At 43.5% G+C, this 13,737-nt stretch overlaps 1 protein-coding gene across 1 annotated transcript in view; it reads left to right on the top strand.

Moving 5' to 3' along the window:
• The window catches only part of paplna (papilin a, proteoglycan-like sulfated glycoprotein), a 98,922-nt gene extending 97,187 nt beyond the window's left edge, over positions 1-1,735 (top strand). The window contains 1 exon segment of the mRNA XM_090211710.1: positions 1-1,735. This exon segment is cut by the window's left edge and continues 148 nt beyond it. The gene's annotated coding sequence lies outside the window, so the exon portion shown is untranslated.
• Positions 1,736-13,737: the final 12,002 nt, after the last annotated feature.

Genomic DNA, 13,737 nt, shown 5'->3' with positions numbered 1-13,737 from the left:
AGTTCTTGACACAAACCAGTGTGCCTGGCACCTACTACCATACCCCCTGTTCAAAGACACTTAAATATTTTGTCTTGCCACTTCAACCTCTGAATGACACACATACACAATCCATGTCTCAAGGCTTAAAAATCCTTCTTTAACCATGTCTCCTCCCCTTCATCTACACTGATTGAAGTGGATTCAACAGGTGACATCAATCAGGGATCATATCTTTCACCTGGATTCACCTGGTCAGTCTGTATCATGGAAAGAGCAGGTGTTCTTAATGTTTTGTTTACTCTGAGCCTTCACACCCGTTGACTTTATGTTTGTTGTGTTTACAGCCTGAATTTGAAATGGATTGAAATGATGATTGTTTTGTCACTGATCTACCCCATAATGTCAAGGGACTGGTTGTTGTGGAACTAAGAGGGACTGGTTGTTGTGGAACTAAGAGGGACTGGTTGTTGTGGAACTAAGAGGGACTGGTTGTTGTGGAACTAAGAGGGACTGGTTGTTGTGGAACTAAGGGGACTGGTTGTTGTAGAACTAAGAGGGACTGGCTGTTGTGGAACTAACAGGGACTGGTTGCTGTAGAACTAAGAGGGACTGGTTGTTGTGGAACTAACAGGGACTGGTTGCTGTGGAACTAAGAGGGGCTGGTTGCTGTGGAGTTAAGAGGGACTGGTTGTTGTGGAGTTAAGAGGGACTGGTTGTTGTGGAACTAAGAGGGACTTGTTGTTGTGGAACTAAGAGGGACTGGTTGCTGTGGAACTAAGAGGGACTGGTTGTTGTAGAACTAAGAGGGACTGGTTGTTGTGGAACTAAGAGGGACTGGTTGTTGTGGAACTAAGAGGGACTGGTTGTTGTGGAACTAAGAGGGACTGGTTGTTGTAGAACTAAGAGGGACTGGCTGTTGTGGAACTAACAGGGACTGGTTGCTGTAGAACTAAGAGAGACTGGTTGTTGTGGAACTAACAGTGACTGGTTGCTGTGGAACTAAGAGGGGCTGGTTGCTGTGGAGTTAAGAGGGACTGGTTGTTGTGGAGTTAAGAGGGACTGGTTGCTGTGGAACTAAGAGGGACTGGTTGTTGTGGAACTAAGAGGGACTGGTTGTTGTGGAACTAAGAGGGACTTGTTGTTGTGGAACTAAGAGGGACTGGTTGCTGTGGAACTAAGAGGGACTGGCTGTTGTGGAACTAAGAGGGACTGGTTGTTGTGGAACTAAGAGGGACTGGTTGCTGTGGAGTTAAGAGGGACTGGTTGTTGTGGAGTTAAGAGGGACTGGTTGTTGTGGAACTAAGAGGGACTGGTTGCTGTGGAGTTAAGAGGGACTGGTTGCTGTGGAGTTAAGAGGGACTGGTTGCTGTGGAACTAAGAGGGACTGGTTGCTGTGGAACTAAGAGGGACTGGTTGCTGTGGAACTAAGAGGGACTGGTTGCTGTGGAACTAAGAGGGACTGGTTGCTGTGGAGCTAAGAGGGACTGGTTGCTGTGGAGATGAGGGCACAGGCATCTGTGAGGTCAGGGTTCTTCTTTCCTTGTAGTCAGCTACAGGTAGATTTTTATTTAAACTGAGTCAATTCAACAGCCTCCATTGTTCTTCCACTGACAGATTGTCTTCCTGCTGAACCAGATAAACTCCACTCTTAATCGCTGTTGCTGCTGTATCGTATTGACTCATTTGGTTAATTTTTGTTTCATTCTACTGTTTGTAATTATTGTGATTAATAAAAAATGTGATTTTGATTAAATATGTTGTGGCCGAGTCTATCAGAACCTCTTGAACAATGCCTCTTGACTCTCACCAAGTCCCTACAGAATAGTCATCAGCTTGAAGAACTCAAGATGCTCCATAGGAAGCATTGGCAGTAAAGAAAATAGGCCATACCACTCATGACCACTAGAGATCAGGCTAAACCTGAGACTGGTGTACTACCACTCATAACCACTAGAGGTCAGGCTATGAACCTGAGACTGGTGTACTACCACTCATAACCACTAGAGGTCAGGCTATAAACCTGAGACGGGTGTACTACCACTCATAACCGCTAGAGGTCAGGCTAAACCTGCGACTGGGGTGTACTACCACTCCTAACCACTAGAGGTCAGGCTAAACCTGAGACTGGTGTACTACCACTCATAACCACTAGAGGTCAGGCTATAAACCTGAGACTGGTGTACTACCACTCATAACCACTAGAGGTCAGGCTATAAACCTGAGACTGGTGTACTACCACTCATAACCACTAGAGGTCAGGCTAAACCTGAGACTGGTGCTATCACTGGATCTGTTACATGTTTCATTGTGTGTGTGGGAATGGAGTGGATGACTGAAAATTAGCTTTAAAACATTTTTCTCCCAGTCTCATGGCAAAGTAGAATAGAAGGAAAATGTACTTTCTTTTGTTGCATTATTTTAACTTATTAATTATCATTCAGGGGAATTTTATGAGGAATTTTTTTTATTTTTGGAATTCTTCTAAATATTTTCAATATTTTTAATTTCCATGTTGCCTCTATGCCTGGAAATGCCCTTGTCCGGAGAAAAGGATACCAATTTCAGTCGTTTTTGGTTAGTGAGGGAATGAATTTGCAGCACTGTGCTGACTGGCTGCACAGTAATACACTGCACTGTCTGTAGGGTTTATCTCAGAGATAACCAGGCTGGCTTTGGCCTTGGAATGACCTGTTAAGTTGAACCGTGTTTCATAGTTCTTCTCAAGAGTTGGGTTTGTATAGTGTAGTGTCCCAATGAGTACCATGGTCTTCTGTCCTCCCTTGTCCTTCTGTTGGTACCACAACATGTATGGGTAGTCCTTGTCGCCGTGGTGACAGTCCAGGTGTGCCTCTCTGTGTTCAGTTGTCCTCCTCAGGAGGTGTTGAGGAGTCTGGCGGATGAGGAGAGAGGAGGAGAACACCACCTCCTCTACAGAGGGGAGGAAAACACAGTCAAGAGGACATTACAGAGACGCCACAGTGGATATAACGTATCTCCGTGACACTTACCTGAGAGGAAGGAGAGACAAACGAGGAACGTGGTAAATACTTTGAACATGGTGACTTTTTTAGTGCGGATAGATACTAAGACATATGACAAGGCTGAGGTAGCAACTCAATGGTAATTCCCCAGGAGGAAAGGGGAGGAGAGAAGGAGGGGAGGAGAGAAGGAGAGAAGGAGGGGAGGGATGAGGAGGGGAGGAGGGGAGGGGGTGTGGGGAGGAGAGGAGGAGGAGAGAAGGAGGGGAGGGATGAGGAGGGAAGGAGAGGGGAGGAGAGAAGGAGGGGAGGGGTTAGTGAGTCTTTGTTCTGAGGAGGGAGGAGCTTATAGTTGATGTGTCTACCTACAGTACAGTGTGACATTACTGCGCTCTGCTGGATCAGCTGGAAGTTATTGATACAGTAACAGAAGTTATTGATACAGGAACAGAAGTTATTGATACAGGAACAGAAGTTATTGATACAGGAGCAGAAGTTATTGATACAGGAACAGAAATTATTGATACAGGAACAGAAGTTATTGATACAGGAACAGAAGTTATTGATACAGGAGCAGAAGTTATTGATACAGGAACAGAAGTTATTGATACAGGAACATAAGTTATTGATACAGGAACAGAAGTTATTGATACAGGAACAGAAGTTATTGATGCAGGAGCAGAAGTTATTGATACAGGAACAGAAGTTATTGATACAGGAACAGAAGTTATTGATACAGGAACAGAAGTTATTGATACAGGAGCAGAAGTTATTGATACAGGAACAGAAGTTATTGATACAGGAACAGAAGTTATTGATACAGGAACAGAAGTTATTGATACAGGAACAGAAGTTATTGCTACAGGAGCAGAAGTTATTGATACAGGAGCAGAAGTTATTGATACAGAAACAGAAGTTATTGATACAGGAGCAGAAGTTATTGATACAGGAACAGAAGTTATTGATACAGGAACAGAAGTTATTGATACAGGAGCAGAAGTTATTGATACAGTAACAGAAGTTATTGGTGCAGTAATAGAAAAAGTAAGCTATAAGTAATAAAGAAAAGTACTCTTTATTTTGAAGAAAATAAACAAAATATTATTATACATTTTTGAGGATGTTTAGGAGGTTTAGTATTGAGGAGGTTTAGTATTGAGGAAGTGTAGCATGGAGGATGTTTAGCATGGAGGATGTTTAGTATTGAGGATGTTTAGCATTGAGGATGTTTAGGAGGTTTAGTATTGAGGAGGTTTAGTATTGAGGAAGTTTAGCATGGAGGATGTTTAGCATGGAGGATGTTTAGTATTGAGGATGTTTAGCATTGAGGATGTTTAGCATTGAGGATGTTTAGGAGGTTTAGTATTGAGGAGGTTTAGTATTGAGGAAGTTTAGCATGGAGGATGTTTAGTATTGAGGATGTTTAGCAGTGAGGATGTTTAGCATTGAGGATGTTTAGCAGTGAGGATGTTTAGCAGTGAGGATGTTTAGCAGTGAGGATGTTTAGCAGTGAGGATGTTTAGCAGTGAGGATGTTTAGTATTGAGGATGTTTAGCATTACACATGTTTAGTATTGAGGATGTTTAGCATTACACATGTTTAGTATTGAGGATGTTTAGCAGTGAGGATGTTTAGCAGTGAGGATGTTTAGCAGTGAGGATGTTTAGCAGTGAGGATGTTTAGTATTGAGGAGGTTTAGTATTGAGGATGTTTAGTATTGAGGATGTTTAGTATTGAGGATGTTTAGTATTGAGGATGTTTAGTATTGAAGATGTTTAGCAGTGAGGCTGTTTAGCATTGAGGCTGTTTAGTATTGAAGATGTTCAGCAGTGAGGATGTTTAGCAGTGAGGATGTTTAGCAGTGAGGATGTTTAGCAGTGAGGATGTTTAGCATTACACATGTTTAGTATTGAGGATGTTTAGCAGTGAGGATGTTTAGCATTGAGGCTGTTTAGTATTGAGGATGTTTAGCATTACACATGTTTAGCAGTGAGGATGTTTAGCAGTGAGGATGTTTAGCATTGAGGCTGTTTAGTATTGAGGATGTTTAGCATTACACATGTTTAGCAGTGAGGATGTTTAGCAGTGAGGATGTTTAGCAGTGAGGATGTTTAGTATTGAGGATGTTTAGTATTGAGGATGTTTAGTATTGAAGATGTTTAGTATTGAGGATGTTTAGTATTGAAGATGTTTAGCAGTGAGGATGTTTAGCATTGAGGCTGTTTAGTATTGAAGATGTTTAGTATTGAGGATGTTTAGTATTGAAGATGTTTAGCAGTGAGGATGTTTAGCATTGAGGCTGTTTAGTATTGAGGATGTTTAGCAGTGAGGATGTTTAGCATTGAGGCTGTTTAGTATTGAAGATGTTTAGCAGTGAGGATGTTTAGCATTGAGGCTGTTTAGTATTGAGGATGTTTAGTAGTGAGGATGTTCAGCATTGAGGATGTTCAGCATTGAGGATGTTTAGTATTGAGGATGTTCAGCATTGAGGATGTTCAGCATTGAGGCTGTGGTTCAGAACACTATAGGAGGTGTGAGGTGTGACTATATATCTCAGAGTTGGGTTTGTATGGCTGAGATAGGACCTGATGCAATGTCCTGTCTGGCAGTACAGAAATACACTGTCCTGTCTGGCAGTACAGAAATATACTGCACTGTCCAGTCTGGCAGTACAGAAATACACTGCACTGTCCTGTCTGGCAGTACAGAAATACACTGCAATGTCCTGTCTGGCAGTACAGAAATACACTGCAATGTCCTGTCTGGCAGTACAGAAATACACTGTCCTGTCTGGCAGTACAGAAATACACTGCACTGTCCAGTCTGGCAGTACAGAAATACACTGCACTCTCCTGTCTGGCAGTACAGAAATACACTGCACTGTCCAGTCTGGCAATACAGAAATACACTGCACTGTCCTGTCTGGCAGTACAGAAATACACTGCACTGTCCTGTCTGGCAGTACAGAAATACACTGCACTGTCCTGTCTGGCAGTACAGAAATATACTGTCCTGTCTGGCAGTACAGAAATACACTGTCCTGTCTGGCAGTACAGAAATACACTGCACTGTCCTGTCTGGCAGTACAGAAATACACTGTCCTGTCTGGCAGTACAGAAATACACTGCACTGTCCTGTCTGGCAGTACAGAAATACACTGTCCTGTCTGGCAGTACAGAAATACACTGCACTGTCCTGTCTGGCAGTACAGAAATACACTGTCCTGTCTGGCAGTACAGAAATACACTGCACTGTCCTGTCTGGCAGTACAGAAATACACTGTCCTGTCTGGCAGTACAGAAATACACTGCACTGTCCTGTCTGGAAGTACAGAAATACACTGTCCTATCTGGCAGAACAGAAATACACTGCACTGTCCTGTCTGGCAGTACAGAAATACACTGCACTGTCCTGTCTGGCAGTACAGAAATACACTGCACTGTCCTGTCTGGCAGTACAGAAATGCACTGTCCAGTCTGGCAGTACAGAAATACACTGTCCTGTCCTGTCTGGCAGTACAGAAATACACTGTCCTGTCTGGCAGTACAGAAATACACTGCACTGTCCTGTCTGGCAATACAGAAATGCACTGCACTGTCCAGTCTGGCAGTACAGAAATACACTGCACTGTCCAGTCTGGCAGTACAGAAATACACTGCACTGTCCAGTCTGGCAGTACAGAAATACACTGCACTGTCTGGCAGTACAGAAATACACTGCACTGTCCTGTCTGGCAGTACAGAAATACACTGCACTGTCCAGTCTGGCAGTACAGAAATACACTGTCCAGTCTGGCAGTACAGAAATACACTGCACTGTCCAGACTGGCAGTACAGAAATACACTGCACTGTCCAGTCTGGCAGTACAGAAATACACTGCACTGTCCTGTCTGGCAGTACAGAAATACACTGTCCTGTCTGGCAGTACAGAAATACACTGTCCTGTCAGGCAGTACAGAAATACACTGCACTGTCCTGTCTGGCAGTACAGAAATACACTGCACTGTCCTGTCTGGCAGTACAGAAATACACTGTCCTGTCTGGCAGTACAGAAATACACTGTCCTGTCTGGCAGTACAGAAATACACTGCACTATCCAGTCTGGCAGTACAGAAATACACTGCACTGTCCTGTCTGGCAGTACAGAAATACACTGTCCTGTCTGGCAGTACAGAAATACACTGTCCTGTCTGGCAGTACAGAAATACACTGTCCTGTCTGGCAGTACAGAAATACACTGTCCTGTCTGGCAGTACAGAAATACACTGTCCTGTCTGGCAGTACAGAAATACACTGCACTGTCCTCTTGTGTCAGGTTGGAAACGGTTGAATCACAATACTGCGTTTCCTCTCAATTTCCCTTTGTCCTTGAAACTAGATTCTGGGTTTTGTTGTCTGTGTAAAGGTACCCCAGCAGTTGTAGCTGTCTGTCCTGAGAATGAGACTGTCTGTACCAGAGAATGACATCATAGTATTTTAGAGTGTGGGAACAGAAGAGATCAGCGGAGTCCCCTGGGGGTCATTACCAAGGCAACAGCAGTAAAGAGAACCCTGGCACCTAGACAACCCCTGGGAGGAGAGGAAGAGGAGAGGAAGAGGAGATGGGGAGGAAGAGGAGGAGGAGAGGAAGAGGAGAGGAGGAGGAGGAAGAGGAGGAAGAGGGGAATAAGAGGAGGAAGAGGTGAGGAAGTGGTGAGGAAGAGGAGGAGGAAGTGGAGGAGAAAGAGGAGGAGGATGAGGAAGATGGAGAGGAAGAGGAGAGGAGGAGGGAGAGGAAGAGTGGAGATAATTAAACATGTGTGAATCTAAGTCGACTAATGAATTGATTGTCAACAGGTTTGTATCCAGATTGGACACAATTGCTAGCAAACACAGAAATGCCCTCCATGACAATGAAATGTCTGGTACCTCAATATATTACCATGGTCTTAGTCTTACCTGTGAGACAATGTGATACCAAAGAGACAGTGAGGATCATGTTGACAGTCTGTCTGCACTACAGAGAGAAAAGAGCAGATCATCAGTGTGACGCTTCACACTGAGACAGACAAAGGGGAAAGTACATCATCACAGCGACATTGATTGGCAGCTACAGTGCCTTGCGAAAGTATTCGGCCCCCTTGAACTTTGCGACCTTTTGCCACATTTCAGGCTTCAAACATAAAGATATAAGACTGTATTTTTTTGTGAAGAATCAACAACAAGTGGGACACAATCATGAAGTGGAATGACATTTATTGGATATTTCAAACTTTTTTAACAAATCAAAAACTGAAAAATTGGGTGTGCAAAATTATTCAGCCCCCTTAAGTTAATACTTTGTAGCGCCACCTTTTGCTGCGATTACAGCTGTAAGTCGCTTGGGGTATGTCTCTATCAGTTTTGCACATCGAGAGACTGACATTTTTTCCCATTCCTCCTTGCAAAACAGCTCGAGCTCAGTGAGGTTGGATGGAGAGCATTTGTGAACAGCAGTTTTCAGTTCTTTCCACAGATTCTCGATTGGATTCAGGTCTGAACTTTGACTTGGCCATTCTAACACCTGGATATGTTTATTTTTGAACCATTCCATTGTAGATTTTGCTTTATGTTTTGGATCATTGTCTTGTTGGAAGACAAATCTTCGTCCCAGTCTCAGGTCTTTTGCAGACTCCATCAGGTTTTCTTCCAGAATGGTCCTGTATTTGGCTCCATCCATCTTCCCATCAATTTTAACCATCTTCCCTGTCCCTGCTGAAGAAAAGCAGGCCCAAACCATGATGCTGCCACCACCATGTTTGACAGTGGGGATGGTGTGTTCAGCTGTGTTGCTTTTACGCCAAACATAACGTTTTGCATTGTTGCCAAAAAGTTCAATTTTGGTTTCATCTGACCAGAGCACCTTCTTCCACATGTTTGGTGTGTCTTCCAGGTGGCTTGTGGCAAACTTTAAACTACACTTTTTATGGATATCTTTAAGAAATGGCTTTCTTCTTGCCACTCTTCCATAAAGGCCAGATTTGTGCAATATACGACTGATTGTTGTCCTATGGACAGAGTCTCCCACCTCAGCTGTAGATCTCTGCAGTTCATCCAGAGTGATCATGGGCCTCTTGGCTGCATCTCTGATCAGTCTTCTCCTTGTATGAGCTGAAAGTTTAGAGGGACGGCCTGGTCTTGGTAGATTTGCAGTGGTCTGATACTCCTTCCATTTCAATATTATCGCTTGCACAGTGCTCCTTGGGATGTTTAAAGCTTGGGAAATCTTTTTCTATCCAAATCCGGCTTTAAACTTCTTCACAACAGTATCTCGGACCTGCCTGGTGTGTTCCTTGTTCTTCATGATGCTCTCTGCGCTTTTAACGGACCTCTGAGACTATTATACGGAGACTTGATTACACACAGGTGGATTGTATTTATCATCATTAGTCATTTAGGTCAACATTGGATCATTCAGAGATCCTCACTGAACCTCTGGAGAGAGTTTGCTGCACTGAAAGTAAAGGGGCTGAATAATTTTGCACACCCAATTTTTCAGTTTTTGATTTGTTAAAAAAGTTTGAAATATCCCATAAATGTCGTTCCACTTCATGATTGTGTCCCACTTGTTGTTGATTCTTCACAAAAAAATACAGTTTTATATCTTTATGTTTGAAGCCTGAAATGTGGCAAAAGGTCGCAAAGTTCAAGGGGGCCGAATACTTTCGCAAGGCACTGTACATGCTCTGCCCAACCTCGGTCTGTCTATCCCTCTTTCTCAGTCTCCCTTTCCCTCCTTCTCGCTCTCTCTTTCTAACTTCCCCTCCTTCTCTCTATCCTCCTCTCCCCTCATCTCTCTCTGAACAGAGGTTTGTTAGTTCATGTGGTTTAATGCAGGTGTTTTGATACAGTACCAGATGGGTCTGATAGGTAGAGGTTTTTGTAGAGTAGACGGTGTCTCTGTACCACTGTGTATAACTAGCAGCACAGAAATACTCCCCACTGTCTTCAACTTTTGAGGAGATGATCGAAGGCTTCGTTCCTTCCATCACCTTTCACGTCAAAGTAACCTTTATATGAGGGTTCAACAGTCTGACCTGTAAAGTACACATAAGCTATGAGTTTCAGAGCCCTGTCTCCCACAGGACACTGGTACCAGAGGATAGTGTCATAGTTAGGGATTTTATAACTGCAGCTAAGTGGGACAGAGACAGACACATTAGGCTCTACCAGCAGTGTAGAGGGAGACTGGTACACTACCTTACTGAGAGACACACCTGGGGATAGAGACATAGCGAGAGAGACAGCGAGAGAGAGAGACAGCGAGAGAGTGAGACAGTGAGAGAGGAGAGAGAGACAGGGAGAGAGGAGAGAGAGACAGGGAGAGAGAGCGAGAGAGAATGAGAGAGAGACAGGGTGATTGATAGAAATAGAGAGAGAGAGCGAGAGAGACAGAGAGAGTGAGAGAGAGAGAGAGAGAGAGAGGAGAGAGGAGAGAGAGACAGTGAGAGACAGAGAGAGAGAGCGAGAGAGAGAGCGAGAGAGAGAGAGAGAGAGGAGAGAGAGAGATAGTAGAGAGAGACAGTGAGAGACAGAGAGAGATTGACAGAGAGAGAGAGCGAGAGAGCGAGAGAGCGAGAGAGAGAGAGAGAGAAAGAGAGAGAGAGGAGAGAGAGACAGTGAGAGAGAGAGAGCGAGAGAGAGAGAGAGAGAGAGAGAGAGAGAGAGAGAGAGAGAGAGAGCGAGAGAGAGAGAGAGAGGAGAGAGAGACAGTGAGAGACAGAGAGAGAGAGGAGAGAGCGACAGTGAGAGACAGAGTGAAAGATGGGAAGAGTACATTACTTTAACTTTACAATACATAACAAATTATTGCATGAAACCTGTGAAGTAATTATAGTTACAGATTTTATACACATTGTTAAACGTTCATATTTAATAAATATTTGAGGAAACGAATAAATAACTGTAGCTAAATTACCTGTGATCCAGAAGAGGGGGACTGTGATAATGATAAGAGGTTTGTACATGTTGACTCTCAATGATTGTTGAAAACCAACTGACATCTCATCTGTGGAGAGGGGAGCCAGGAAGTGACCTCATCGGTGATGTAATGACAGAATGCAGACCTCAAATGCAGCTGTAAGGGGAGGTGTTGTTTCAGTATAATCGACTGAGACAGTGAATGAGAGAAGTTTTTTTTTTTTGTAGTGTAGAGAGGGGAATGAGCACCACGGTGATTCACCAGCAGCACAGAAATACACAGCGCTGTGTTGGGGTCGTCTCAAGTCGAACATATTCAGAGAGACATTCTTTGGACCACCACCACTCAAATCCCCACTCCTATCGAAACGCTTTTCATATGAACGCTCAATAGTTGGAGTCAGTAAATAGTGGAGTGGGGGAGGAGACAGGAAGTGACATCATTTGTTGTTTTAATTGACAGAACTCTATTACAGTCATAGCCAATAGAATCTCTAGAAAAGGACGGCTGCCAGCGCACAGCATTATGACATCACGGGGATGACCCGTTGTACTCGTTCTAGTTCTGTGGTTCTACAATATTGGGCACTGAATCAAATCCTAACCTTCAATGCAGGTGTGAGGGGAGGTGAACTGCTAAACGGGATACTACAGTGAGACAGACTGTGTCACATAGGGTTTTTGTTGTAGGAGAGAGGGAATCTACAACACAGTGCAGCACCTTCACTTGCAACACAGACATACACTGCACTGTGTTCGGGACCTTTTAAGGTTGAACATGTTCAGAGAAGCGTTCTTTGGTTCATTTGGAGTCAAATCCCCAGTCACGTTTAGATGTTCTTCAAAGTAGGGAGGTTTGAGACTTGAAATATAAATAAGCTAGGTGTTTTAGTTCTGTTTCTCCTGGTGACTGCTGGAACCACTGCATCAGTCTGTAGTTAGTTCTCTCGTGATGGCAGAAGAGTTGAACGTTTTCTCCGCGTTTGAGTAAGACTTCAGAGGGAGTCTGGTGAACCTCAAGGCTGACAGAAAGACCTGGAGAGGGGTGAAGAGAACACATTTAGACACTTTTATATATTTTTTAAATGGAAACATACGTACACAAAAACTCTCATACTTGTCATAATTTCCTAGACTAATGTTATTTACCTGTCAGACAAATAAGTGAGACAGAGAATGGGATGAGAAATGGGAACATTTCTCTGTCAACAAGAACAATATTTAGAGGAAGTGTCATTCGGAACTCACCAGGAAGAGAATATAGAACACTATGACATCACAATCCAAAACATGGGCGTAACAGTAAAGATCCCTCCCACTGGAAACAAAAACAGAAAATTGTGAATCACAAATGGATACCAACGGGCACCTATTCCCTATAAAGTGCACTACTTTAGACCAGGGCCCATACGGTCCAATTAGGGACTCACTACTACAGAATGAATTCAACTGTTCACAAGAAGCACCATCCTACAGTACAGGCATTTACAATGGTGTTAAGCAGCCAAGGGGTTTGTAATGAGCATCAGTACATATAGGGATTCAACTGGATCAGAACCAAGGGGTTTGAGTCAGGGAGAGGGGGAAGTGGATCAGAACAAAGGGTTTGAGTCAGGGAGAGGGAAGTGGATCAGAACAAGGGGTTTGAGTCAGGGAGAAGGAAGTGGATCAGAACAAGGGGTTTGAGTCAGGGAGAAGGAAGTGGATCAGAACAAGGGGTTTGAGTCAGGGAGAGGGAAGTGGATCAGAACCAACGGGTTTGAGACAGGGAGAGAGGAGGTTTTCAGTACTGTGTCAAACTGTCTGCACATAAATATACAGTCTTTTCTTCTATTGTGATCTCTGAGATTTTCCCTTTCTACCGTTCCCAACTATACTGTATTTATTTATACCAGTCTCTAGATCTACCCCATCATGATAGATACATCAGAGCAGCTTCAGTCTCTAGGTCTACCCCATCTTGATAGATATATCAGAGCAGCTTCAGTCTCTAGATCTACCCCATCATGATAGTTATATCAGAGCAGCATCAGTCTCTAGATCTACCCCATCATGATAGATATATCAGAGCAGCTTCAGTCTCTAGATCTACCCCATCATGATAGATATATCAGAGCAGCATCAGTCTCTAGATCTACCCCATCATGATAGATATATCAGAGCAGCTTCAGTCTCTAGATCTACCCCATCATGATAGTTATATCAGAGCAGCATCAGTCTCTAGATCTACCCCATCATGATAGATATATCAGAGCAGCATCAGTCTCTAGATCTACCCCATCACGATAGTTATATCAGAGCAGCTTCAGTCTCTAGATATACCCCATCATGATAGATATATCAGAGCAGCTTCAGTCTCTAGATATACCCCATCATGATAGCTATATCAGAGCAGCTTCAGTCTCTAGATATACCCCATCATGATAGATATATCAGAGCAGCTTCAGTCTCTAGATATACCCCATCATGATAGATATATCAGAGCAGCTTCAGTCTCTAGATATACCCCATCATGATAGCTATATCAGAGCAGCTTCAGTCTCTAGATGTACCCCATCATGATATATATATCAGAGCAGCTTCAGTCTCTAGATCTACCCCATCATGATAGTTATATCAGAGCACCGTCAGTCTCTAGATCTACCCCATCATGATAGATACATCAGAGCAGCTTCAGTCTCTAGATCTACCCCATCATGATAGATATATCAGAGCAGCTTCAGTCTCTAGATATACCCCATCATGATAGATATATCAGAGCACCGTCAGTCTCTAGATATACCCCATCATGATAGATATATAGGGGCAGCTTCAGTCTCTAGATATACCCCATCATGAT

This window comes from Oncorhynchus mykiss, chromosome 19, assembly GCF_057628025.1.
Source record: "Oncorhynchus mykiss isolate SJ-2025 chromosome 19, ASM5762802v1, whole genome shotgun sequence".
Classification (NCBI taxonomy): Eukaryota; Metazoa; Chordata; class Actinopteri; order Salmoniformes; family Salmonidae; genus Oncorhynchus; species Oncorhynchus mykiss.
The sequence above is the reverse complement of the archived record's forward strand: the minus strand, read 5'-3'. Positions and strand labels throughout refer to the sequence as shown.